General features: G+C 46.5%; 1 protein-coding gene across 3 annotated transcripts in view; it reads right to left on the bottom strand.

Moving 5' to 3' along the window:
• Positions 1–19,695, bottom strand: part of SNPH (syntaphilin) — a 44,057-nt gene extending 24,362 nt beyond the window's left edge. Inside the window, exons 1-2 of one of the 3 annotated variants that reach the window (XM_028735538.2) lie at positions 19,550–19,695; positions 19,204–19,347 (exon numbers count right to left, since the gene is read on the bottom strand). The gene's annotated coding sequence lies outside the window, so the exon portion shown is untranslated. The remainder of the gene's footprint in view (positions 1–19,203; positions 19,348–19,549) is intronic. The other 2 variants (XM_028735539.2, XM_028735541.2) reach the window with 2 other exon arrangements.
• Between the last annotated feature and the right edge of the window lie 4,669 nt (positions 19,696–24,364).

The raw sequence follows: 24,364 nt of genomic DNA, 5'->3' as shown, positions 1-24,364 counted from the left end.
CTAGGGCCATGGCACAACCCCCGGTGACATCATGGGGGAGCTTCCAGTTGTATTTGCATCAACAAGCTCCTCCCCCTGGTTGTTAACCTTCAGATGACTCCCCGCTGAGCGGGGTGGAGTCATATACAGTTTATTTGATCCAATGCCTAAGCCAATACCACTCACATGCTGTAAACAATAAAGTTGTGGTTTTCTTTAGCCCATTAACCTAAAATACATGTGTCCTTGTGTCTTATTTATCCCTAAGCGGGTGGCGGGTCCTCGACTCACAACTGTTATGTTCTTATAACTGGGAAAGTTCTCTTCCTAGGACCATGGAGAGTTCCTGCTAGAGTAATGAGCTAGACTAACTAGGCCAGGGGTCAACAAACCTTTTCAGCAGGGGGCCGGTCCACTGTCCCTCAGACCTTGTGGGGGGGGGCCCATACTATTTCTTTGGGGGGGGGGATGAACGAATTCCTATGCCCCACAAATAACCCAGGGATGCATTTCAAATCAAAGGACACATTCTACTCATGTAAAAACACGCTGATTCCCGGACTGTCCACGGGTGGGATTGAGAAGGCGATTGGGCCGGATCTGGCCCCTGGGCCTTAGTTTGCCTACCCATGAACTAGGTGGACCAATGGTCTGGCTCAGGTGAAGGCAGAAGAAGAAGAAGAAGAAGAAGAAGAAGAAGAAGAAGAAGAAGAAGAAGAAGAAGAAGAAGAAGAAGAAGAAGAAGAGTAGTAGTAGTAGTAGTAGTAGTAGTATGGATTTGATATCCCACTTTATCACTACCCTAAGGAGTCTCAAAGCGGCTAACATTCTCCTTTCCCTTCCTCCGCCACAACAAACATTGTGAGGTGAGTGGGGCTGAGAGACTTCAGAGAAGTGTGACTGGTCCAAGGTCACCCTGCAGCTGCATGTGGAGGAGCGGGGAATCGAACCCAGTTCACCAGAGAGTGAGCTCTGTCCCCTTTCCTTCTCTGTCCTTGCCATTTTTTCTCTGCGCCTGACTGGCTCCCGTGTGTAGCCAGTATGATGCTATCCAGATGTCGCTGAACCTCCATTGGTCAGCCAGTGGTCATGGGTGATGGACGTTGTAGTTCAGCAATGGCTGGAGAGAACCAATTGACTATCCCTGCTCTGAGTTGGCAAAGGAAGTGAATCCAGGTCAGGCCATGCAAAACTGGGCTCAGTTCTCAACGGCTCCCTTTAAATACTGTGGGAGAAGGTTAAGTTGGCAGTGATTTGGGACACAGTTGTGGGTATGTATGCATGTGAGAATCCGTTTCTGGCCTCCAGACCCTGAGGCTAGCGGTCTGCAACATACAGGCTTTCCTCTACCACCAGCCTGATCATAAGAATTTAAGAAGATCAAAAGCCCTTCTCTATTCCAGCATTTTGAGCCTGTACTGATCAACCAGACGCAAACGTATCACTAATTCTGCCTAGGGAAATAAAAATGGACAAATGTGGGAGTGAGGAAAAGGGGTGGAGAGAAGAAACTGCCAATAACACTCCAAGCATTTTGACTGCTATGAAAGGCAGGGGAATTATAAGAGATCTCTGGCAGAGCAGTGACTCAGCAGTGTAAAGCCATCAACACTGCAGCTGCAAGGAAGGAGGGGAAAAGTAATTTCAGGATTTGCAGAACTGAAGGCACAGAGGATGACAGTGTTGGCTGGCTGTTATTTATTACCACAACCACCAATCTAGAAAAGCCACTGAAAAACATTATCGCAACCCTGTGCCTAGAAATCAACACACACTTTACGTATTTTGCATAACTCGTTTTCCTTCTCTATTATGCAGAAGGGCATTTAAGAGGCAGCTGCTGGCCAGAGGATTCCCTGTTCAGACGTCCTCTGCTCCTCAGCACAACTTCTGTGATATCACAAGGCACCGTGAGCGCATTTTCAAATCTGAATTCCAGACTTAAGGACCAGAAACGTGTCAAAAATAGGAATTTAAAAATGTGAAGATTTTGCACTAATATGCAATTCCACACTTTGATGGCAATCCTGTGGATATGCTGCTATGCTAGTGGCATGAATGCACGATTACAGACGACTACATGGGAATGACACTGGTTTCAAATCCGGGTACTTTAAGATCTTCCCAATGCATAGAGGATGCAATTCACAGATTCTGCTGAATCCTTTTAATCTCAGATTTCTGGAAAGTTAGGAAGCCCCAACATTCCTTAGATTACAATCAAATAATTCAGCATGTATTTTTGGAAGCCCTGGGTTCATCTCTCACTTCAAAAGTACAGGGGATTCCTGGCATGTCACTGAGCTGGTTCAGACATAACATTTTCCAAACATGAGAAGCTTCTTAGCAAAAATTCAATGAGCAAATGCAAGCATCTTTCCATAAGTCGTTTGCTCAGCACAACCACCCGAGCTGCAGATTTGGTGCACAACCATATCCTTGATCTCCTTCCCTGCCCCCCAAAGCACCCCCCACAGCTTCCCAGCACTACACAGAACTGTGATGAGGCATCCCTGATTGTTTCAACCCATGCAAAGAGTTGTCATGGCAACAAGGGCAGGGCTTAGGAGATCACTGGATGCTGCCGTGGACAGGACAAAAACCCAAACTCCAGCCGCCATGCTCCTCAGCTGATGTTCAGCTTTGGGTTCAACAATGAATAATTATCTGCCACAGCGAGTGCCGGCTGGGCTATGAGCAGACAGGAAGCATTTATTCACAACCCATCACATTTAAGAAACACCCAACATTGCGGTATGCTCAGACTGCAACCTTAGGGCAATGAAGTGTTTATCTATTTATACGACAGTGAAGATAAGGAATGGGGGAAGGGTAGCAAGGAATTCTATTATTTAAGAAACAGTTTAAAACCAAGTGACAATTTACAGCGGGACTGGCATGGGGCCATCAAGGTGTCTAAAGAGGCATGCTTGCATTAAGCACAAGTTACAGAATGCATATGGGACGCGGGTGGCGCTGTGGGTTAAACCACAGAGCCTAGGACTTGTCAATCAGAAGGTCGGCAGTTCCAATCCCCGCGACGGAGTGAGCTCCCGTTGCTCGGTCCCTGCTCCTGTGCACCTAGCAGTTTGAATGCATGTCAAAGTGCAAGTAGATAAATAGGTACCTCTCCAGCGGGAAGGTAAACGGTGTTTCTGTGCGCTGCTCTGGTTCGCCAGAAGTGGCTTAGTCGTGCTGGCCACATGACCCGGAAGCTGTACGCCGGCTCCCTTGGCCAATAAAGCAAGATGAGCACTGCAACCCCAGAGTCGGCCACGACTGGACCTAATGGTCAGGGGTCCCTTTACAGAATGCATGCCTGCTCCTACATCCAGTGCCTGAAAAATATTATGTGTTATGGTCCACAGCGCGTGATGTGGCACATGTTAACAGCTGAATGTCAATTTTCAGCAGAAGCATTTCAGTTTGAAAGCTGCTGCTTCTCCTTTGTGTGTCCAAAAGGTTGTGTCCAAAGTAGCATTGAATGACTCATTTCATCAGTGCAAGGATTTCTTTTTGCGCCATGAAACTACCCCCTCTCCTCCCCCTTCCCGTGCATCCCCTACATCTGTTCCGAGAGTTCAATGAATCCTCTGGAACATGGGGGGCGGGGGAGAGATGGGAGGAAGCCCCATTGTGCAAGCAAAAATCCTTATGCTGATGGGATGTGTTAGCTGAATAAAGTCAGGAGTGGGTGACGGGGAATGAAGTGGCAGGAGGGGTTGGGGGATTAACTTGTCACACACATGCCCTTTCCCCCTTGCAGTCCCCCACCGCCCCCCCCTCCGGACACCAGTTTCATTGTACTAAATGCTTTCTCAGCAGTGAAATTCCCGTGCAAAATGACACAGGGCTGGGATAAAACAGCCAATGGAGCAGAAACCCGATATTTCAATTAATCAGTTTCACATTGAAGTCTTATCGGATGTTTTTGTGGATGCTCTGAAAAAGATATATTTTTGTAACCATGGTGCTACAGGAAGAAAACGCCAGCTATCACTATGGGATGAGTGTTCCTTTTAAGTTGATTTTATAACAAAGAGACTTGTGGCACCCTAAAAGCTAACAATTTTTATTGTGGCAGCAGCTTTCATGGAATACAACCAACTTCTTCAGCTGTATGGAGATACAGTGGTACCTCGGGTTAAGAACCTAATTTGTTCTGGAGGTCTGTTCTTAACCTGAAACTGTTCTTAACCTGAGGTACCACTTTAGCTAATGGGGCCTCCCACTGCTGCTGCACTGCTGCTGCGCGATTTCTGTTCTCATCCTGAAGCAAAGTTCTTAACCCAAGGTACTATTTCTGGGTTACTTAACCCGAGGTACCACTGTATAGGGACTGGTAATGTCAGTGTATTACTATTAGTATATAAAGTCCTTTGTGGAAAGGACTTTGGTGCACAAGGGCCAACATTGATGCCGAAATCCAGCCTCACCTGAGCCCTGTGAGTGCGGCTTTCTCCCAAATGAAGCACAGAGTGTTTGAGGACTGCAACATTTGCTGGGAAACCAAAATGCTTGTTTACAAAGCTATTGTACTACCAACCTTACTATATCCTTCTGAAACATGGACCACTTATAAACGCCATCTCCAACTCCTTGAAAGATTCCATCAACGGTGTCTCCAAATTTTTTTACACATCACTTGGGAAGACAGGCAAACTAATGCCAGAGTACTGGAAGAAGCAAACATCACCAGTGTTGAAGCAATGATTCTTCAACATCAACTTTGTTGCACTGATCATGTTCAGATGCCTAATTATCGTCTTCCAAAGCAGCTACTCTATTCCGAACTTAAAAATGGAAAACGTAATGCTGGTGGTCAACAAAAGAGGTTCAAAGACTCTCTCAAGGCAAATCTTTAAAAATGTAATATAAAGACCAACAACTGGGAAACACTGGCCTGCGAGCGCTCCAGTTGGAGAACAGCCTTTACCAAAGGTGTCATGGGCTTTGAAGACACTCGAACTCAGGACGCAAGGGAGAAACGTGCTAAGAGGAAGGCATGCTTGGCAAATCCACACAGTAATCAACTCCCGCCTGGAAAGCAATGTCCCCACTGTGGAAGGACGTGTGGATCCAGAATTGGCCTCCACAGTCACTTACGGACTCATTGTTAAAACCGTGTTTATGGAAGACAATCTTACTTGGCTACGAATGATCACCAAAGAAGATAAAGTCATCATCATCATCAGCAGCAGCAGCCTCAGTAACAGCAGCAGCAGCAGCAGCAGCAGCAGCAGCAGGGAACCAGTTTAGCTGAAGGATTGCTTTATGCAATCTGCAGGACTGACACTTTTACACATGCCAAATAACATTCATTCCACATTTGCAAGTTTGGAACTCCCTGTCTATGAAGATTAGGCAAGCACCTTTGCTGTATTATTTTCAGTGCCTTCTAAAAATGGTTGTTTAGGCAAGTCTAACTAGACATGTAATTTTATTATGCATATTTGTTTCCGAAACTACTAAGGCCTTGGAGGACTTTGAAGACACTAGATCTAGGAAACAAGACAGCAGGATGGATACAGATTTAAGGCAGGGCTTCCCTGGATCAAAGCACCAAGAGAGATGAAATCAAATACCTGATCTGAACAGCTTGGTTTTGAATCTGATTAAATCAACCATACAATATTCTACAAAATCCCACATTTCTATATGCCTGCCTTCCCCTAATGAATAACTTTGCCAAGGAAGGTACTGTCTGAAAGAGAGGGAGAGGAAGCTAAAGGGTCTGAGTTGCAGGATTGCGGAGACTGCTTTCTTCACCTGGGAAAAGAGCAGCCCAAATGCGCTCTCCTCCCTTAATAATAATAATACCTTTATGGTCAATGTACAACCTGTATACAATGAAATTACCTGAGCCTCACCCCCTTCACAAACACTCAATCCCATTTCACTCTGTGTGCTTGTCGCACAACACACCAACCCCGAAAGTCAGTTGCACTATATTATTTTCCGTTCAGCAGCCTAACAGCCCACAGATAGAAACTGTTTTTTAGCCTGTTGGTACAACTGATTATACTTCTATATCTCCTGCCCCAGGGTAGAAGATTAAAGAGGTGCTGGCCGGGGTGTGAATCGTCCCTGAGAATTTTTCTCGCTCTCCTAAGGCAAGGATCCCTTGCGTTGTCATCTAGCAGACTCAAGGGACAGCCCATGATATCATGTGCTGTGTTCATCACCCTCTGTAAAGACTGCCTGCTTTAGAAGATGCACTGGGCAGTAGCAAGAGTTCCCCCTGGTTTGTGACATCAGCACCCACTACGCCAATCCCTCCCTCATCTTGGACTTAGGTAAAGGGACCCCTGACCATTAGGTCCAGTCGTGGCCGACTCTGGGGTTGCAGCGCTCATCTCACTTTACTGGCTGAGGGAGCCGGCGTACAGCTTCCGGGTCATGTGGCCAGCATGACGAAGCCGCTTCTGGCGAACCAGGGCAGTGCACGGAAATGCCGTTTACCTTCCCGCTGGAGTGGTACCTATTTATCTACTTGCACTTTTGACGTGCTTTCGAACTGCTAGGTTGGCAGAAGCTGGGACCGAGCAATGGGAGCTCACCCAGTCATGGGGATTCTTGGACTTATCTGCATGCTAAACAACCAATTCATCCCAAGCAAAAGCAGGCGAAGAGTGTCGTGCTTAGTAGCCCTAGAAAGTGTGCTTAAATGACATTTACATTAATGGAAGCAAGATCTTTATTTTAATTGCTGACACTGCAGCCTTATTCCCACTTGCTTGGGACCAAGTACCACTGAACTCAGCAGTTCAACTTGTTAGTCAATTGTTACCCAGAAGGTCTTCAAGTGACTGGCAATGTGTTTAGAGCATAAATGAAAACACAGTATAATATAAACATATTTACATAAAATCTTTCAAATGAAAATGCATGTAATACTAAAAAATACACACAAAACCCTGCTTTCCCCCACCATCATGAGAAGCTGTAGAAAGTTCTGGCAGCACATTGACAGCAGACAACATCATCATAGTCCATCAAAAGCCTGTACAGTGGTGCCCCGCAAGACGAATGCCTCGCAAGACGAAAAACCCGCTAGACGAAAGGGTTTTCCGTTTTTGAGTTGCTTCGCAAGACGAATTTCCCTATGGGCTTGCTTCGCAAGACGAAAACGTCTTGCGAGTCTTGCGATTTTTTTCCGCTTCCCCCCCCTTTTTCTAAGCTGCTAAGCCGCTAATAGCCTTTTAGCCGCTAGCTGCTAAGCCTTTAATAGCCGCTAATCCGCTAATCCGCTAATGGTGCTAATCCGCTAAGCCGCTAATAGGGTTGCTTCGCAAGACGAAAAAACCGCTAGACGAAGAGACTCGCAGAACGGATTATTTTCGTCTTGCGAGGCACCACTGTAATATGAGGTAAGCTTTTTCTTGATACTGAAAAAATGTCAGTAAGGTCCCTGGCAGACTTCCCTAGGGAGGGCGTTCTACAAATGGGGTGCTACAACTGAAAAGGCCCTCTCCTTTATCACCCTCAGAGCCTATATCAAGAAAGTGAGTAAGCAAGCAAAGGATTTAACTGTAGGTCAGGCAAATGTGGGTGGCACTGTGGGTTAAACCACAGAGCCTAGGACTTGCCAATCAGAAGGTCAGCGGTTCGAATCCCCACGACGGGGTGAGCTCCTGTTTATTCACAGGCCAGAACAGAACTGAACTGAAGGGTTCAGCCAGCCTGCTTATATAGAGCTCCAGTACAACGTAACTGTAAGAATTTTCTAAAACTATCCAATCACTGAACGTCACCTTCGATCCCTTATTTGCATAACTATCTACGGTATCCCCCTGCTGGCCCAGGGTGAGAATTTCAATACATAACAGTATAACTGCAATGCCTTCCCACCTATCTCTCAGCAGTTTCTTAGCTCTCCTTTCCCTCTTGCACATTCTCATATGCAGGATTTTGACTGTCCTCTGCAGCAGTGGGGCTGTAGGGAGGGGAGATGCAGGCACAGAATGAAAAGTGCCCTTACAGACTTTGGGCTAAGACTTAAAGCAACATGCAGAGTCTCCAGTTGGAGACGACTTGGTTGCTTGGTTTGGCTAAGGCACACTGAGACGATTGCACAAAAAAACACTGCCAGGTTCAGAATCTGAGAGGTTTATTTTTTTTGGGGGGGGGAAGAATAATCAGAGGTGCAGAGATCAAGCAGTTATATGATCTGAATGTTGGCCACTCACTGCCAAAAGGGGGTAAAGATGGGCATTTCCTAACGAGTATGTCTAGATGGGCGTTTAGAAACAATTACTATTATTTAAACAGAAATGTATCTGTTTAAATATCTCTGGGTAGACTGGCCAGGTGACCTGAATTCTTTCTCAGTCTCCTCTCCAGGTGCTGATAACTGTGGGTGGGCAACTTCAAGCTCCCCCCTCCCCAATCTTATAGTTATTTATCTTCCAATTGGATGTTGCCATCATCCTGGAATCTTCTGATGAAGGGCAGTATATAAAATGAAAGAAGAAGAAGAAGACGACAACGACAACGACAACAGCCCCTTCAAAAGAAGTGTGCCCTCTGTAAAGTAGGACATATGAGCACCCTACCAAACATCTTATTTCTTCTCCCATCTGCATCAAAACCTTTTCACAGAAAAGGTTTGAAATATACTCGGAGTCAAGAGTTGATTTCATGCGCTTTATTCAGCTCATAGTGGTGAGGAGAAATGGAAGTTCCCCCAGAATGTCTGCTTTATATACATATATACTGCTTTATACACAATGGGCCCCAGGTGATTGGCTAATTCTGGGATTCACCTGTAGGCCAATCAGGATGCAGATTCACTTCCACCTGGAGCTGGATTGGGTGGCTCCTGTGGACCAATCAGACTGCTGCATTCTGGGTCCTATTGTTCTAGGACCAATCAGACTCCTGCATTCTGAATCCTATTGTTCTAGGACCAATCAGACTGCTGCATTTTGGGTCCTATTCAACTCAGTACATAACAGGTTAAAAAAATCTGTTCAGATATTCTGACCAGCGAATCCAAATAGTAAAATACATAATAAGGTCGTTTAAAAGTTGACATTCCTTCCATATGGGAAACACAGCTGCAGCTGAAGACACATTTATTAATAGCAGAATCTTTGTTTCTAAACCAAGCCAGTATTTGGGGAACAAGGATAGTTTGAAACAGAGGAGGATGAACGAGCAGGGAAGTGTAGGCTAGGGCACACCGACATTGCAGCCAAGGGCAGCGTGGGAGAATCTTTGCAGATGCATCCAGAATCACGTGGATCCAGAAGATCTGCTGCTGCACCGTTAACCTGGGAGCAGATGCTCCCATTGCAGGCCTGTCTGGCTTGATGAGGCGTGAGCCAGGGAGCAGTGGAGCTCTCTCTGGCAGAAAGAACCTGCAGGGAGTTCAGCAATGACTAGCAATTCCCAGCTTCCAGGCCTGGGGGTGTCGGCTGTATCTGAGCCGGGTTCTTCCCTCACCAGAACAGTGATGATGACGACAACAAAGAGGAGCAGCTTTGCGTGTTTATGGATGCAGGATCCTTCTTGCCTGAAGCCCAATTAAAGGCAGGAATAAGCAGATAACAGGGACGCGGGTGGCGCTGTGGGTTAAATAACAGAGCCTAGGACTTGCCGATCAGAAGGTCAGCAGTTCGAATCCCCGCGACGGGGTGAGCTCCTGTTGCTCGGTCCCTGCTCCTGCTAACCTAGCAGTTCGAAAGCACGTCAAAGTGCAAGTAGATAAATAGGTACCACTCCGGCGGGAAGGTAAACGGCGTTTCCATGCACTGCTGTGGTTTGCCAGAAGTGGCTTAGTCATGCTGGCCACATGACCTGGAAGCTGTACGCCGGCTCCCTCGGCCAGTAAAGAGAGATGAGCGCCGCAACCCCAGAGTTGGTCACGACTGGACCTAATGGTCAGGGGTCCCTTTACCTTTACCTAAGCAGATAACCAGGTAAGAGCTGCACATTGCAGGTCCCAGGCTCAATCCTTAAAAGTCCAAGGCCCTGGAAACGTTGTCACTTTTACTGGTGAAATGGGCTGGTGTGGAATACAAGCAGAACCTCTTGTTCGACATTGTTCTCTAAGGTTCAAGGGGCAGGATAATATTAAGGCAGTTCCAGCAAAAGCAAACTGATGAACACAGTGTAAAACCTGATGGATTAATGCCTCTGAAAGAAGATGTAAAGGCAGGACGTTTTGCTTGTACAGTGGTACCTCGGGTAACAGACTCTTCAGGTTACAGACTCTGCTAACCCAGAAATAGTACCTCGGGTTAAGAACTTTGCTTCAGGGTGAGAACAGAAATCGTGCAGCGGCAGCAGCGGGAGGCCCCATTAGCTAAAGTGGTGCTTCAGGTTAAGAACAGTTTCAGGTTAAGAACGGACCTCCAGAATGAATTAAGTTCTTAACCCGAAGTACCACTGTACTGCTGCCACAATTTTCACAAGAAAGAAGACTGTAGTGAATTTGTCCTTTATAAACATAATAGCAGCTTCCTGCCCAGCACTGCTAAGGAATGCCAAGAAATAAAACAAAACAAAAATCAGTGCAGTTTTGAAATCAGTGATTAAAGTACAGTTTTGGAAAGTTCATTCCCCTTTCGGCATGGTTTCGACCATGGAAAGGCAGCATACAGATAAAATGATGTGGGTGACCTTGATTCAAAATGGCATCCAACTAACTGTCTCCAGACACAGATGCTCCTTAATCTCATGAACAATTAAGCAAAATTTGATTATATCTTAAGAAGTGCCCAGAAAGTGGTGTTGGGGGATGAGTGTTCAGACCCCTGGGCTCTCACTTGTGGGGTGCCTCAGGGCTCTGTCCTCTCCCCCATGCTTTTTAACATTGATATGAAGCCGCTGGGAGAAATCATCAGTGGGATTGGGCTGGGTGTTCACCAGTATGTGAATGATAATAATAATAATAATAATAATAATAATAATAATAATAATAATACATTTTATTTATATCCCGCCCTCCCCAGCCAAAGCCAGGCTCAGAGTGGCTAACAACAGTAAAATGATAAAACATTCTAAAATCATTTCATTATAAAATTAATTCCAATCAAATTAATGGCAACCATTGGGCTAGAGTTCTGTGAAGATTGCCAAAGGAGGGAGTCAGGCTGTGCCTTGGCCAAAGGCCTGGTGGAACAGCTCTGTCTTGCAGGCCCTGTGGAAAGATGTCAAGTCCTGCAGGGCCCTAGTCTCTTGTGACAGAGCGTTCCACCAGATCGGAGCCACAGCCGAAGAAGCCCTGGCTCTGGTTGAGGCCAGCCTAACCTCCCTGTGGCCCGGGACCTCCAAGATGTTTTTGTTTGAAGACCGTATTTTCCTCTGTGGGACATACCAGGAGAAGCGGTCCTGTAGGTACGAGGGTCCTAGGCCGTACAGTGGTGAATCACAAGACGAAATTAATTCGTTCCGCGAGTTTTGTCGTCTTGCGATTTTTTTTGTCTTGTGAAGCACGGTGTCGGGAAAGTTTTGAAAAAGCTTCAAAAATCACCAAAGTCTTTAAAAACCTCAAAAAAGGCTACCACACCGCGTTCTATGAGTTGCTCCTCGAAGTCAAGTCGCAACTGTATTAACGGTGTTAAGAAAAAGGAAACAAACTTGCAAGACATTTCCGTCTTGTGAAGCAAGCCCATAGGGAAAATCGTCTTGCGAAGCAGCTCAAAAAACAAAAAACCCTTTCGTCTAGCGAGTTTTTTGTCTTGCGAGGCATTTGTCTTGCGAGGTACCACTGTATAGGGCTTTGAAGGTTAAAACCAGCACCTTAAACCTGATCCTGTACTCCACCGGGAGCCAGTGCAGCTGGTATAGCACCGGGTGAATGTGATCTCGCAGCAAAGACCCCATAAGGAATCTCGCCGCGGCATTCTGCACCCGCTGGAGTTTCTGGGTCAGTCTCAAGGGCAGCCCCACGTAGAGCAAGTTACATACCCAAGCACTACCTCTCTTTTACATCAGAACCAGTGAAGGCGGTGAATGTTCTGTGCGAGGACAGTGGGAAGATGGATGGGTGGCAGCTAATGGGTTGAAGTTGAATTCTGACAACACAGAAATATTGTTTCTAGGGGACAGGGGGCAGGCAGGTGTGGGGGACTCCCTGGTTCAGAACGGGGTAAATATGAAGCAGGAGGTGAGCAGCTTGGGAGTCATTTTGGACTCACAGCTGTCCATGGAGGCACAGGTTAATTCTGTGTCCAGGGCAGCTGTCTACCAGCTCCATCTAATACGCTAGCTGAGACCCTACCTGCCTGCACACTGTCTCACCAGGGTGATGATACATGCTCTGGTTATCTCCTGCTTGGACTACTGCAATGTGCTCTACGTGGGGCTACCTTTGAAGGTGACTTGGAAACTACAATTTATCCAGAATGCGACGGCTAGACTGGTGACTGGGAGCGGCCGCTGAGACCACATAACACTAGTCCTGAAAGACCTACATTGGCTCCCAGTACATTTCTGAGCACAATTGAAAGTGTTGGTGCTGACCTTTAAAGTCTTAAACGGCCTTGTCCCAGTACCCCTGAAGGAGCTCCAGCCCAGACTCTGAGGTCCAGCACCAAGGGCCTTCTGGTGGTTCCCTCACTGTGAGAAGTGAGGTTACAGGGATGCAGGCAGAGGGCCTTCTCGGTGGTGGCACCTGCCCTGTGGAACAACCTCCCATCAGATGTCAAGAAGATAAAGAGCAACACAACTTTTAGAAGACATCTGAAGGCAGCCCTGTTTAGGGAAGTTTTTAATGTCTGATTCTATTTTTAATATTCTGTTGGAAGCCGCCCAGAGTGGCTGGGGCAACCCAGTCAGATGGGATGGGTATAAATAAATAATAATATTATTAAATGCATAGTAAACAAACAAAATAGTAGATACTGCACCAAAGGGAGTCCCAGCTAAGCAAAACCAAACGTTTAGAGCAGACCTTGTTCACATGTGGATTTCAGACTCTCACACTCTCTGCTCCCTTCTTCTCTTCTAGAGAACCTAGGTGGTCAAGTTTGGAGGCTTTTGCTTCATTTTTAGACCACACCTCAGAGTCTGGTCCCTCTGCTTCCCCTAGTGCAAAAAATCCACTAGAAAATGACTTCTGTAGTTTGAAAAGTGATGTGGTAATGCACTTGTGGGAGGGATGAATGAATGACTAAAGGGAAGATGTGTAAACATCCTGCAAGCGAATCAGAAGGATTGCTAATTGTCACATAACTGGCTCATAAACAGATCAGAATAAATAAAGCTCAATAAAGGCTAGCTATAATCTTACCATGTAACTCTTGTATAAGCAAAACAGGATGAATGCTCAATTAAATAGGTTGTCTGGAGGGGCCCTAAATGTCTCATCAGTCAGAGGTCTTGAAACCAAGTCATATGAGGATCAGTTGAAAGAGCTAAGTACATTTAGCCTGACAAAGAGTTCATGGGGGTGGAGGAGATAATAATAATAATAAATTTTATTTATATCCTGCCCTCCCCATCTTCACATATATATGAAGGGCTGGCATGCAGAAGACGGGATAAACTTTGCTGTTACAGAGGACAGAACCAGAACCAATGGATGGAAACTGCTGGGAAGCAGACTTGGGCTTTTTCCGACTGCAAAATCTATTTGACAGGGAGCAGGCTGCCTTGGGAGTCATGGTCTCTCCTTCACCTCAGGTATTTAAGCAGAGACTGAGTGGTTATAGTTGCACCTTGCATTGCAGATCCTGAATGGGGCAGGGGGTTGAACTAAATAACCTCCAAGGTCCCTTCTAAGTCTGTAATCCAATGATGCATTAGATTATCCCAGATTCCAGAATTATGAGAGGGGAAAATTCCACCCACCCCATAGGCTCTTCAGCCATATCCTGAATAAGGTAAAGGTAAAGGGACCCCTGACCATTAGGTCCAGTTGCGGATGACTCTGGGGTTGCGGCGCTCATCTCGCTTTATTGGCCGAGGGAGCCGGCATACAGCTTCCGGGTCATGTGGCCAGCATGACTAAGCCGCTTCTGGCGAACCAGAGCAGCGCACGGAAATGCCGTTTACCTTCCCGCCGGAGCGGTACCTATTTATATACTTGCACTTTGACGTGCTTTCGAACTGCTAGGTTGGCAGGAGCAGGGACCGAGCAACGGGAGCTCACCCCATTGGGGATTCAAACCGCCGACCTTCCGAACAGCAAGCCCTAGGCTCAGTGGTTTAGACCACAGCGCCACCCGCGTCCCACATATATCCTGAATAGCTTGGGGAAAAACAGGTCGATCCCCTCAGTTTAAGGATGCTAAATTGCTGCCGTTCAAACACAGGATGGCACCCTGAACCCACCCATGGAGTGATAATAACAGAAACTATTATAATGCCACCGGTTTTCAGACCAGTTGTGGCAGGGAGCAATGGGCCTGAACTGCTAGCAACAGGTTTAGGATTAAGAAAAACATCCTAATTATTGTAAGAGACGACCAGTAACAGAGTAATCTGCTTAGGCAGGGTGTCAGATCTACTGAAAAATTGTTTCTTCAGATGCTGCTCAAATCTTCTTTTTAAAAAAAGTTTGCTCAGGCATCTCCTAAGAACACGTTAGGTACAAATTCCAATCTTAAAAAAGAATCTAAACTAGGTAAGCTAATTTTATGATTCTATCATTATGAAAGATAATGCATCTACTATCAATATAAAACAATACAGTTTATGCCCAAATCACAAACATCTTATTGTATTTTAAGCTTTAAATGTATTTTTGTACAGGTATGAAATGTCATTATTGTATAGTTTAACAACAGGCATTGTTAAGCACAAAAGTCAAGACATTTCTTGACATTCCATAGTTCTATTAAAAAAATTTAATGAACAGGGAAATTTAGTTTCAGAATAATTACATCGTACCAGTTCAGCATGTTGTAAATGCAAAGTGGTCCCAAAATCAATCCCTGACATTTCCAGTTAAATATGGGTGTCAGATACCAGGACTGGGCTTTGGAGAATCGCTTCTGTTCAGAATTGACAACACATAGCTAGATAGATTAATGATCTGACTCTGTGTAAGAGAGCTGTTATTGGATCAATGACATTTATATAGCCTGTTCTTACTTTATGACATTTCAATAAGGACAGCAATCCAGGTCTATGATTTTAAGCATGGCCCGTTTAAGCTGGCTCAAGCCTGGGCTTCTCCTACATGAAGGTCCAACACCAGCTTTCTGTTTCCTTCCTTAGCTGTTGTGCACCAGACTTATTCACAGATGCCAACCAAAGAGCAGTTCCCTGGACAATTTGAGGGCAGGAAACTGCTTAACAGAAGCCAACATAGCTAATGGAGAGCTCAGAAAGATCCATTCTGGGCCAAGTTTTCAACAGGGCCCTTTTAAGAGAAAGGCTGACATCACTGACGCACCTAATGTGACCACTGTGTCCTCAGATTTCTATTTGGAGGGAATTTTGGACCAGAGTTTGCTTGAAACAGGGGTTTCGGAGTTTGCCACAACTTCTGAGCCATCCACCATGACAATTATGAAGATCTGATGAAGCCAAAGGTCTGGTTGGTTATTTCAAAGCAATATATGAACCCCAGCTAGGAGCGACAGCATTGTAGAAGGGTGATGCACACCTCCAATCGCTTCTCATGCTCTCTTCCTTCTCCTCTCAGCCTTTCTACTTCCCTTTCTTCCCTTAAGGCCACCCCCTCCTTCCAATCCTTCAGCTTTTGCCCTCTTCCCTTGATAAGCACTGAGTTTATGTTTCCAACCTTTATGCAATTTCCACTTTGCTTGGTTGGGTGGAAACCATGCAACGTCCCTAGCAGAGACATCACCTTGCCAACAAGGTCCGTATAGTTAAAGCTATGGTTTTCCCAATAGTGATGTATTACCAGTAGATAGATTTAGACTAGGCTATCCACAGATCTAGTGATGTATGGAAGTGAGAGCTGGACCATAAAGAAGGCTGATCGCTGAAGAATTGATGCTTTTGAATTATGGTGCTGGAGGAGACTCTTGAGAGTCCCATGGACTGCAAGAAGATCAAACCTCTCCATTCTGAAGGAAATCAGCCCTGAGTGCTCACTGGAAGGACAGATCCTGAAGCTGAGGCTCCAAGACTTTGGCCACCTCATGAGAAGAGAAGACTCCCTGGAAAAGACCCTGATGTTGGGAAAGATGGAGGGCACAGGGAGAAGGGGACGACAGAGGACAAGATGGTGGGACAGTGTTCTTGAAGCTACAAACATGAGTTTGACCAAACTGCGGGAGGCAGTGGAAGACAGGAGTGCCTGGCGTGCTCTGGTCCAGGGGGTCACAAAGAGTCGGACATGACTAAACGACTAAACAACAACAGCTCTTGCAATGTTTCCCATCCTAGCCAAGGTCCTGCCATCCCACCATCTCTGTGGAACTTTTTAGAAAGTTATTTGCTCCCTGGATGCATGCAGGTCTACATCTTCACCCATCAACCCAGACAACCCATTCCTTTCATTAGTTTTGTTCTGATAATGCAGAGCTCTGATGACTTCCAAATAAGGGGAGGTATAAGAATATGCTGTGCTATGGGAAGACATACAGCATTTTTCAAGCTGTCTGCTCCAAAACATAGTCATCATCTAGCGCAGTGGTTCTCAACCTTGGGTCCCCAGGTCTTTTTGGCCTACAACTCCCATGATCCCTAGCTCACAAGACCAGTGGTCAGGGATGATGGGAGTTGTAGGCCAAAAACAACCTTGGGACCCAAGGTTGACAGAAGGGGAAACAGAAGGGCAGGCCAAGAAGCAAAAGCACATGAAGCAAGAGATATGACTCTTACCTCCACACAGCAGACTACACACCAGCCACACAAAGGTCGAATGTCTCTCCATTACCATAATTCGGTACTGAGGAGGGCACAGAGGAAGATGGCAAAAGCACAGTTCCAATGGCCTGAGAGAAAGGCCTGGGGGGGGGGGCTACATTCAGATCTTGGGCCTTAGGTCCCCCCCATTTCTGCTGAAAAATTTCTCAGCTTCTCACAGTCTTAAAAGTGTGTTACTCTTTCAGGACGTGTTTGCACAGCAAGAGAACACGCTGCTGTTTGGTGCAGCCGAAGCACTGACTCACAAATCATAAAAGAAAGGGACAGTATAAGAGCTGAACTACAACATTTGAGGTGTCTTTCAAGCTACCCAGTTTTGTTCCCTGCAAAATTCTAACAGCAGTCACACAATTGCTCTCATCTCTTTACTAAATTCCATTTATTTGTGAACTTATGCCATTGCAAAAATAAAAAAAAATAGAATGATTGAAATAAGGAGATGAAAGGAACACAGTAATAAATAATAACTGCAGCTGCACCTCCTTCTAGTGAAAACTGAGGCAGGATTTGGGGGGAAATGGGTTAGGAAGAGATGGGAAGTATAAGAAAGAGGAAGTTTCCTGCTCTTTATCCAAACTAAATGTAGCACAACTGCACCAATCCTTCTTTGGGGGGAAAATTATCAGTGATTTAGGACAACTTGAGACCCTGCAAGCAAAGTACAACTCAATAGTTTGTGTTGTGGCCTGCCATGGGACAACCAAACCCCTGTCTTTGCTATCCAAAAAAAGGAAGTGAGAGCTGGACCATAAAGAAGGCTGATTGCCGAAGAATTGATGCTTTTGAATTCTGGTGCTGGAGGAGACTCTTGAGAGAGTCCCATGGACTGCAAGAAGATCCAACCTTTCCATTCTGAAGGAAATCAGCCCTGAGTGCTCGCTGGAAGGACAGATCCTGAAGCTGAAGCTCCAAGACTTTGGCCACCTCATGAGAAGAGAAGACTCCCTGGAGAAGACCCTGATGTTGGGAAAGATGGAGGGCACAAGGAGAAGGGGACGACAGAGGACGAGATGGTGGGACAGTGTTCTCGAAGCTACCAGCATGAGTTTGACCAAACTGCGGGAGGCAGTGGAAGACAGGAGTGCCTGGCGTGCTCTGGTCCATGGGGTCACGAAGAGTCGGACACGACTAAACGACTAAACAAGTGAGCTCCTCTGGGCTAGCCGTAGGTGGCTACTAGGCTGCATCAAGCTTGGTGCTCCTGTCATATAACAACTCACTCTTGCTATTGCTATCATAAAACACTGATTTGCTGAAGGGTTTATTCTTTGGCAGGTGTGTAGGAAGGGAATCCTCTGTGCACCTGCGATATTAATTACCGGGGTGTTTTAAAGGATCAAGCCTCTTAAGGGAGGTCCAAGGAGAGCTGGTGGCTCAGAGATAACAGGCAGTGGAAAACTGCTGTTTACAGAAGGAAAAAATGCCACATTACATGGGAGAAAGGATGACATACGCCTTTGAAACAAAGGCTAGCAGGCTGGCCAGATGAAATTACATTTCCAAACCGAATAATGGGGGTGGGGGGGGGCGCGGAGAAAGAGATCCTAGGAGGTCGGATATCATAAATCAAGATGCATAATGCTTTGTAGAGATCACAAGTGCATACCCTATTCTAGCACTATGGAGCAAAAAAATAAAAAGGGGGGGGGAGGAGGAAGCAGAGAGGCATGTTACCTAGCACAGAGCCCTTGATTTGGTACAGGCCCAGGCTGCAAAGGTACCGGCAAGTCTCTTTTTAGTTCAAGATGGAGAAGCTTGGGGATCTGAGAAAAACCTTCAGGCATGTGCTATTCTATCTTTTTTTAAGGGGGGAAATCAAAAAGAAACAGGATGATTTCGTGAGGGAGGAGTTCTAGCAATGACCTTGAATGGAGGGGGGACACAGAAAGCAAAAAGGCACCACACACCCTGCAGGGCCAGCCCAATTCATGTGTTTCACTGTCACCTCAAAGAGACTGCAACAATGACAATGGAAAACATTTATTATTTTTTTAAGAAGCTACAATAGATTTACACTGTGCTGCGAGAGGTGCCAGGATCTGTCTGAACAGATGTATTCGCCAACGGGTGTGTCTGATCCGGAGCAGACTCTCTTTTACCTGCCCTTAATGGAGGGGGAGGAGAAAAGGGGAAAATAGGAGAATGACAGACACCGAGAAGGACCTTCCGGCTCTCGCAGGTATGAAGCCGCTCTCTTTGCAAAGCATCTTCATGGATCATCTTTTTAAGTTTTCAGCAGAAAAAGGGGTAGGGGGTGGGGAAGGCATGCTGAACCCTTTTCGATGCACAAGAGGTCCACATGTGTGGCGGCTGAATGCCCTAAATTCGCAGGCTTGCTCCCCATCCCTTGCACATTTGCAAAAACCAACAGCCCCGCACTCTATCCCTCCCAGGAAGGATGCAAAACATTCATCTCTCCGTGGTACTTACCCGAGACAGCTCAGTCGTGGGGTGGGGCAGTCGGGGTAATTTCCAAAAGCAAACCTCTTCTTGGTGACAGGGGAGGCTGGATGAGGGCGCAGCCCCAATGCGGTACTTGCACGAGGAAGCCAGCTAGCTGGCTGGATCAGCAACCTGTCACCGGCCAAGGAAAATAAAAAACAGGCAGCAGATAAGAGCCAAGCCTTCCAGCTGGATCTTTGGTCCCAAGGAGATTAGATCCCCTTAGATTCCTCCCAGACCCTAAATATGCCCCCTACCCTTTGCAAAAATAAAATAAAGAAAAGAGTATCCACAACCAAAGGATAACGTCTGCAACTCCCTGCATCATCATCACCTGTGCGTATTTCTTCTTCCATGCTGTTCGGCTTGATGCTCTCCCTTGCAGGGCTTGTGGGAGAGGCGGCTGGGCTGAGCTGTTCTCTCCGGCTGGGGCCGACGGGAGGGGAGGGCGGCTGGGCTGCCCAGGCAGCTGCGTACTTTGCGGTTGTCTCCGCACTTCCTCCTTAAAGAGACAGCATCGTGAAAAACCGGCTGGAGGCGCGCAGGGCTGGCTCGGAAGAATTGTCACCCGGTCTTGCTCCTGGGCGCAATCAATCAAGCGAGAGTGCTTCTCCATAACTTCATCTGCATGCCAGAAAGCCTGGAGAAGAGGAGGTTAAGGGGTGATATGATAGCCATGTTCAAACATATAGAGGAGGGAGAAAGGTTGTTTTCTGCTGCTCCAGAGAAGCGGACACAGAGCAATGGATCCAAACTACAAGAAAGAAGATTCCACCTAAACATTAGGAAGAACTTCCTGACAGTAAGAGCTGTTCGACAGTGGAATTTGCTGCCAAGGAGTGTGGTGGAGTCTCCTTCTTCGGAAGTCTTTAAGCAGAGGCTTGACAACCATATGTCAGGAGTGCTCTGATGGTGTTTCCTGCTTGGCAGGGGGTTGGACAAATAGAAGGGGAAGAAATGGAGGCAGTGAGAGATTTTCTTTTCTTGGGCTCCATGATCACTGCAGGTGGTGACAGCAGCCACGAAATTAAAAGACGCCTGCTTCTTGGGAGAAAGGCGATGGCAAATCTAGACAACATCTTAAAAAGTAGAGACATCACCTTGCCGACAAAGGTCCGTATAGTTAAAGCCATGGTTTTCCCAGTAGTGATGTATGGAAGTGAAAGCTGGACTATAAAGAAGGCTGATCGCCGAAGAATTGATGCTTTTGAATTATGGTGCTGGAGGAGACTCTTGAGAGTCCCATGGACTGCAAGAAGATCAAACGCATCCATTCCAGGAAATCATTCCAGGAAATCAGGCCTGGAAATCACTGGAAGGACAGATCGTGAAGTTGAGGCTCCAATACTTTGGCCACCTCATGAGAAGAGAAGACTCCCTGGAAAAGACCCTGATGTTGGGAAAGATGGAGGGCACAAGGAGAAGGGGACGACAGAGGATGAGATGGTTGGATAGTGTTCTCAAAGCTACAAACATGAGCCTGACCAAACTGCGGGAGGCAGTGGAAGACAGGAGTGCCTGGCGTGCTCTGGTCCAGGGGGTCACGAAGAGTCAGACACGACTAAACGACTAAGCAACAACAACAATCTTATACTTACCTGCTTAGCTATAAGCCCCATTGAACTCAGTGGGTGTTACTTTAAGTAAGGTAAAGGGACCCCTGGCCATTAGGTCCAGTCATGGCGGACTCTGAAGTTGCGTTGCTCATCTCGCTTTATTGGCCGAGGGAGCCGGCGTACAGCTTCCGGGTCATGTGGCCAGCATGACTAAGCCACTTCTGGCAAACCAGAGAAGCGCACGGAAACGGCGTTTACCTTCCTGCCAGAGTGGTACCTATTTATCTACTTGCACTTTGACGTGCTTTTGAACTGCTAGGTTGGCAGGAGCAGGGACTGAGCAATGGGAGCTCACCCCATCATGGGGATTCACAAACCTTCACCAACCTTCTGATCAGCAAGTCCTAGGCTCTGTGGTTTAACCCACAGCGCCACCCGCGTCCCCCATAAAACTTAGGCTACTGTAAATAAGTTTTTCATCCACCACAGGATCCTGCTGCTCTTCCTACTCAGCTAATCTTTTGCAGTTATTAATAGAAATAAAATAGGACTTGCAACAAATTATTGAAGTGCCACTCATGCCCTCTTCCAAGATAAATGCACTATGCATCCCAGATGATTTCCCATCCTATCCCAATTTCCCCCAGTGTCAGCATTCAGTGTCCACAGTATACACTGGAGATTATTTTCCCCTCTAAAGATTTTTTTGTAGTACTAAAAAATTGGGGGCTCCCTCGGCCTATAGAGCGAAATGAGCGTGCAACCCCAGAGTCAGCCACGACTGGACCTAATGGTCAGGGGTCCCTTTACCTTTACCTAAGTTTTTTTGGGGGGGGCTAGAGGACTCTCTGATACCCTTGCTCTGTAAAGGTTATTGTTGCATTTCCTCCTTTTATCTCCAGCCCCACAAGGTAAGATTATCCCAAAGGTGCCAACTGATGTGACAGACTACATGTTGCATGCAAAAGTGTTCCATGGTAACTAAATGGCTTTTTTGGGGAGGAAGAAAAGCTGTAGGCAGGAGAGACTTGGAGAAGAGAGGCGGAGGAGGCAGCAGTGAATGTTTCCTCCGCCTGCCAGCCATTTCTCTGCTCAAAACTGCAACCCACCAGGTGTCCCCCTCCCTTTTCAAATGTGTTTATCCCCATTCTCTGGTGTATGACACCCCCTTGTGATGCAACAGAATAGTATCCCGTCTCCTCCCACCCACCTGGCACCTTCAGAAAACCATCACCTAACACATCCGCCAGAAGCTGCCTGTGGTTTTTCAGCGAGCCAGCATCACACTGTGAGAACTCAGGATAATTTGTAGCTAAGGATCAGACGGTAAACCCTACAAGAGAGAGAGCAAAATACAACAGCATTATGAAAGCAACAAATCAGCCTGCGCGCTTATTTTTCGTTTTGTGCAGTTTCTGGCAGTACAGCTTGCCGGTGTTTCATTCTATGCTACTGTTTTGTTCCAGCTACTGCAGAGTTCAAGGGCATTTTCCTTCCCCTTGCGGGCAAGCCCCCTGCTGGTCTTCATCTCCTAACACGGATGACACTCATTTCCTGCCCGCCCCAGCCCCGTGTCACAGGCTGATACTTTTGTTTGTGCAGCCCATACTGTGCTATCCTCTCCTGCACTGTTCTGATCTTTTTGAGCAGCCTTTCAGCTCTGCTACCAAACTGGTTGGGGGAAAAACAAAGGACACTCAAATAATGGTAGCCAAGTGTGGTTGTTGTTGTTGTTAACTCTAGTCCACATTTCCTCCCAAAGAAACTGCCCTGGGATCTACAGGTAAAGGACGGTATACAGTTACACCTTTGAAATCCTGGGAATGTCCAGGGAAATCTGGACGTATGGCAGCCCTAGCTACACCATACTACCAAACATACAATTATGTCATCATCATTCTTTATTACGGTCCAGAGACCCAACAAATCATTACAAAGCAATACACAATTCATACAGCCTACCTCCAGGTTAAACAAGCATTTTGTTCGGAATATAGGGATCATTTGTTCTTGCAACCACCGATTAAAAACTTGGCCACTGCTAATGTTCTAGCATTTATCCGGTCTTCCAATAGGAACCTGACATAGTGAGCCTCTGATTTTCCCAGGAAAGGTACCAGCAAGGGTAATATCAGTTCAGCCCTGGCCTGCTCATATTTTGCACAATGCAACAGAATATGTTTTATGGAATCGATGTCTTGAGCACACGAGCAAAGTCTGTCCTGGTAGGGAACTCCTCTCAACCTGCCATCCAACACTGCAGAAGGAAAGACGTTGAGTCTGGCTTTGGTGAAAAGCCTTCAATAGTTTGGTACTGTCAGGTTTTTAATGTATTAAAATTAATTAATTATTTTAACCACTGCATTTGCTCTATCCCAGGCATGTCCAACTCCCAAGAGACTGCGATCTACTCACAGTATAAAAACTGGCAGTGATCAACCCATTGTCATCGAAGGAGCCAGAGTTGTTGAGGGTAGAGATCGCTAAGGATCCAAAGATTGACCAGGAACACCCCGCGATCGACCAGTAGATCGCGATCGACCTGTTGGGCATGCCTGCTATATTCTAATGCTGAAAAAAATGTTCTATTGCCTACTTAAAGAGTTCCTTATCCAAGTTTTGGGACTTTCCTTGTCTGTTTTGTGGACTTCTATACTCTTCGCTCAGCTGGTTAGAGGGGGTTGCTGATAACAGCAAGGTTAGTGCGCACCCCAGAAATAATCTCTTTCAGCTTCTGCCTTCTGGAAGGAGGTACAGGGTTATAAAGACTAGGACTAGCCGCCTGAGAAACAGTTTCTATCCAAATGCGATTTTGGTTTTAAATGCAGTGTAAGGAGTCTCTATGGGAGTATATTGTATTTTAAAAATGGGATATCAGAGTTTTTAGGGGGCTAACCAGGTTGGGTTAGCTGGGATAGCAGGCTTGTTGGTTTTGAATGTCTTACGTAGATTCCCCCGGCCCCAATTTGGTTGTTCTGTATGGGACAATGACAATAAAGATTATCGTATCTTACCGTTACGGGTTTGATCCCCTTGTGGGTCACCTGCATCTTCCTGCATTGCAGGGGGGTTGGACTAGATGACTCTCTGGTCCCTTCCAACTCTACGATTCTATGATTCTTACCTCTGCACACACATCCTCTACAAATCAGCAACACATCCTATTATCACCAGCCTCCAAGGAAAATACCAAATGCAACCCAATTGTTCACATACAACATCATCATTCTCTACCTATTAGTGGGAAAGGGTGAAACACAGATTTAATTTTTGGTTGCTTTCCATAAATTCCCCCACATCCTTCCTCATACACTCACGACTCACCCAGTAACTACAGCTATCCCTGCGGCGGGGTGCGCTGCCGTTGCTTGGTCCCAGCGCCTTGGTCCCAGCTCCTGCGAACCTAGCAGTTCGAAAGCACCTCCGGGTGCAAGTAGATAAATAGGGACTGCTTACTGGTGGGAAGGTAAACGGCGTTTCCGTGTGCTGCGCTGGCTTGCCAGATGCAGCTTGTCATGCTGGCCACGTGACCCGGAAGTGTCTGCGGACAGCGCTGGCTCCCAGCCTCTAGAGTGAGATAAGCGCACAACCCT

Source organism: Podarcis muralis, chromosome 5 (genome assembly GCF_964188315.1).
Source record: "Podarcis muralis chromosome 5, rPodMur119.hap1.1, whole genome shotgun sequence".
NCBI lineage: Eukaryota > Metazoa > Chordata > Lepidosauria > Squamata > Lacertidae > Podarcis > Podarcis muralis.
Note: the sequence above shows the minus strand (reverse complement) of the source record. Positions and strands in the feature narration are given on the sequence as shown.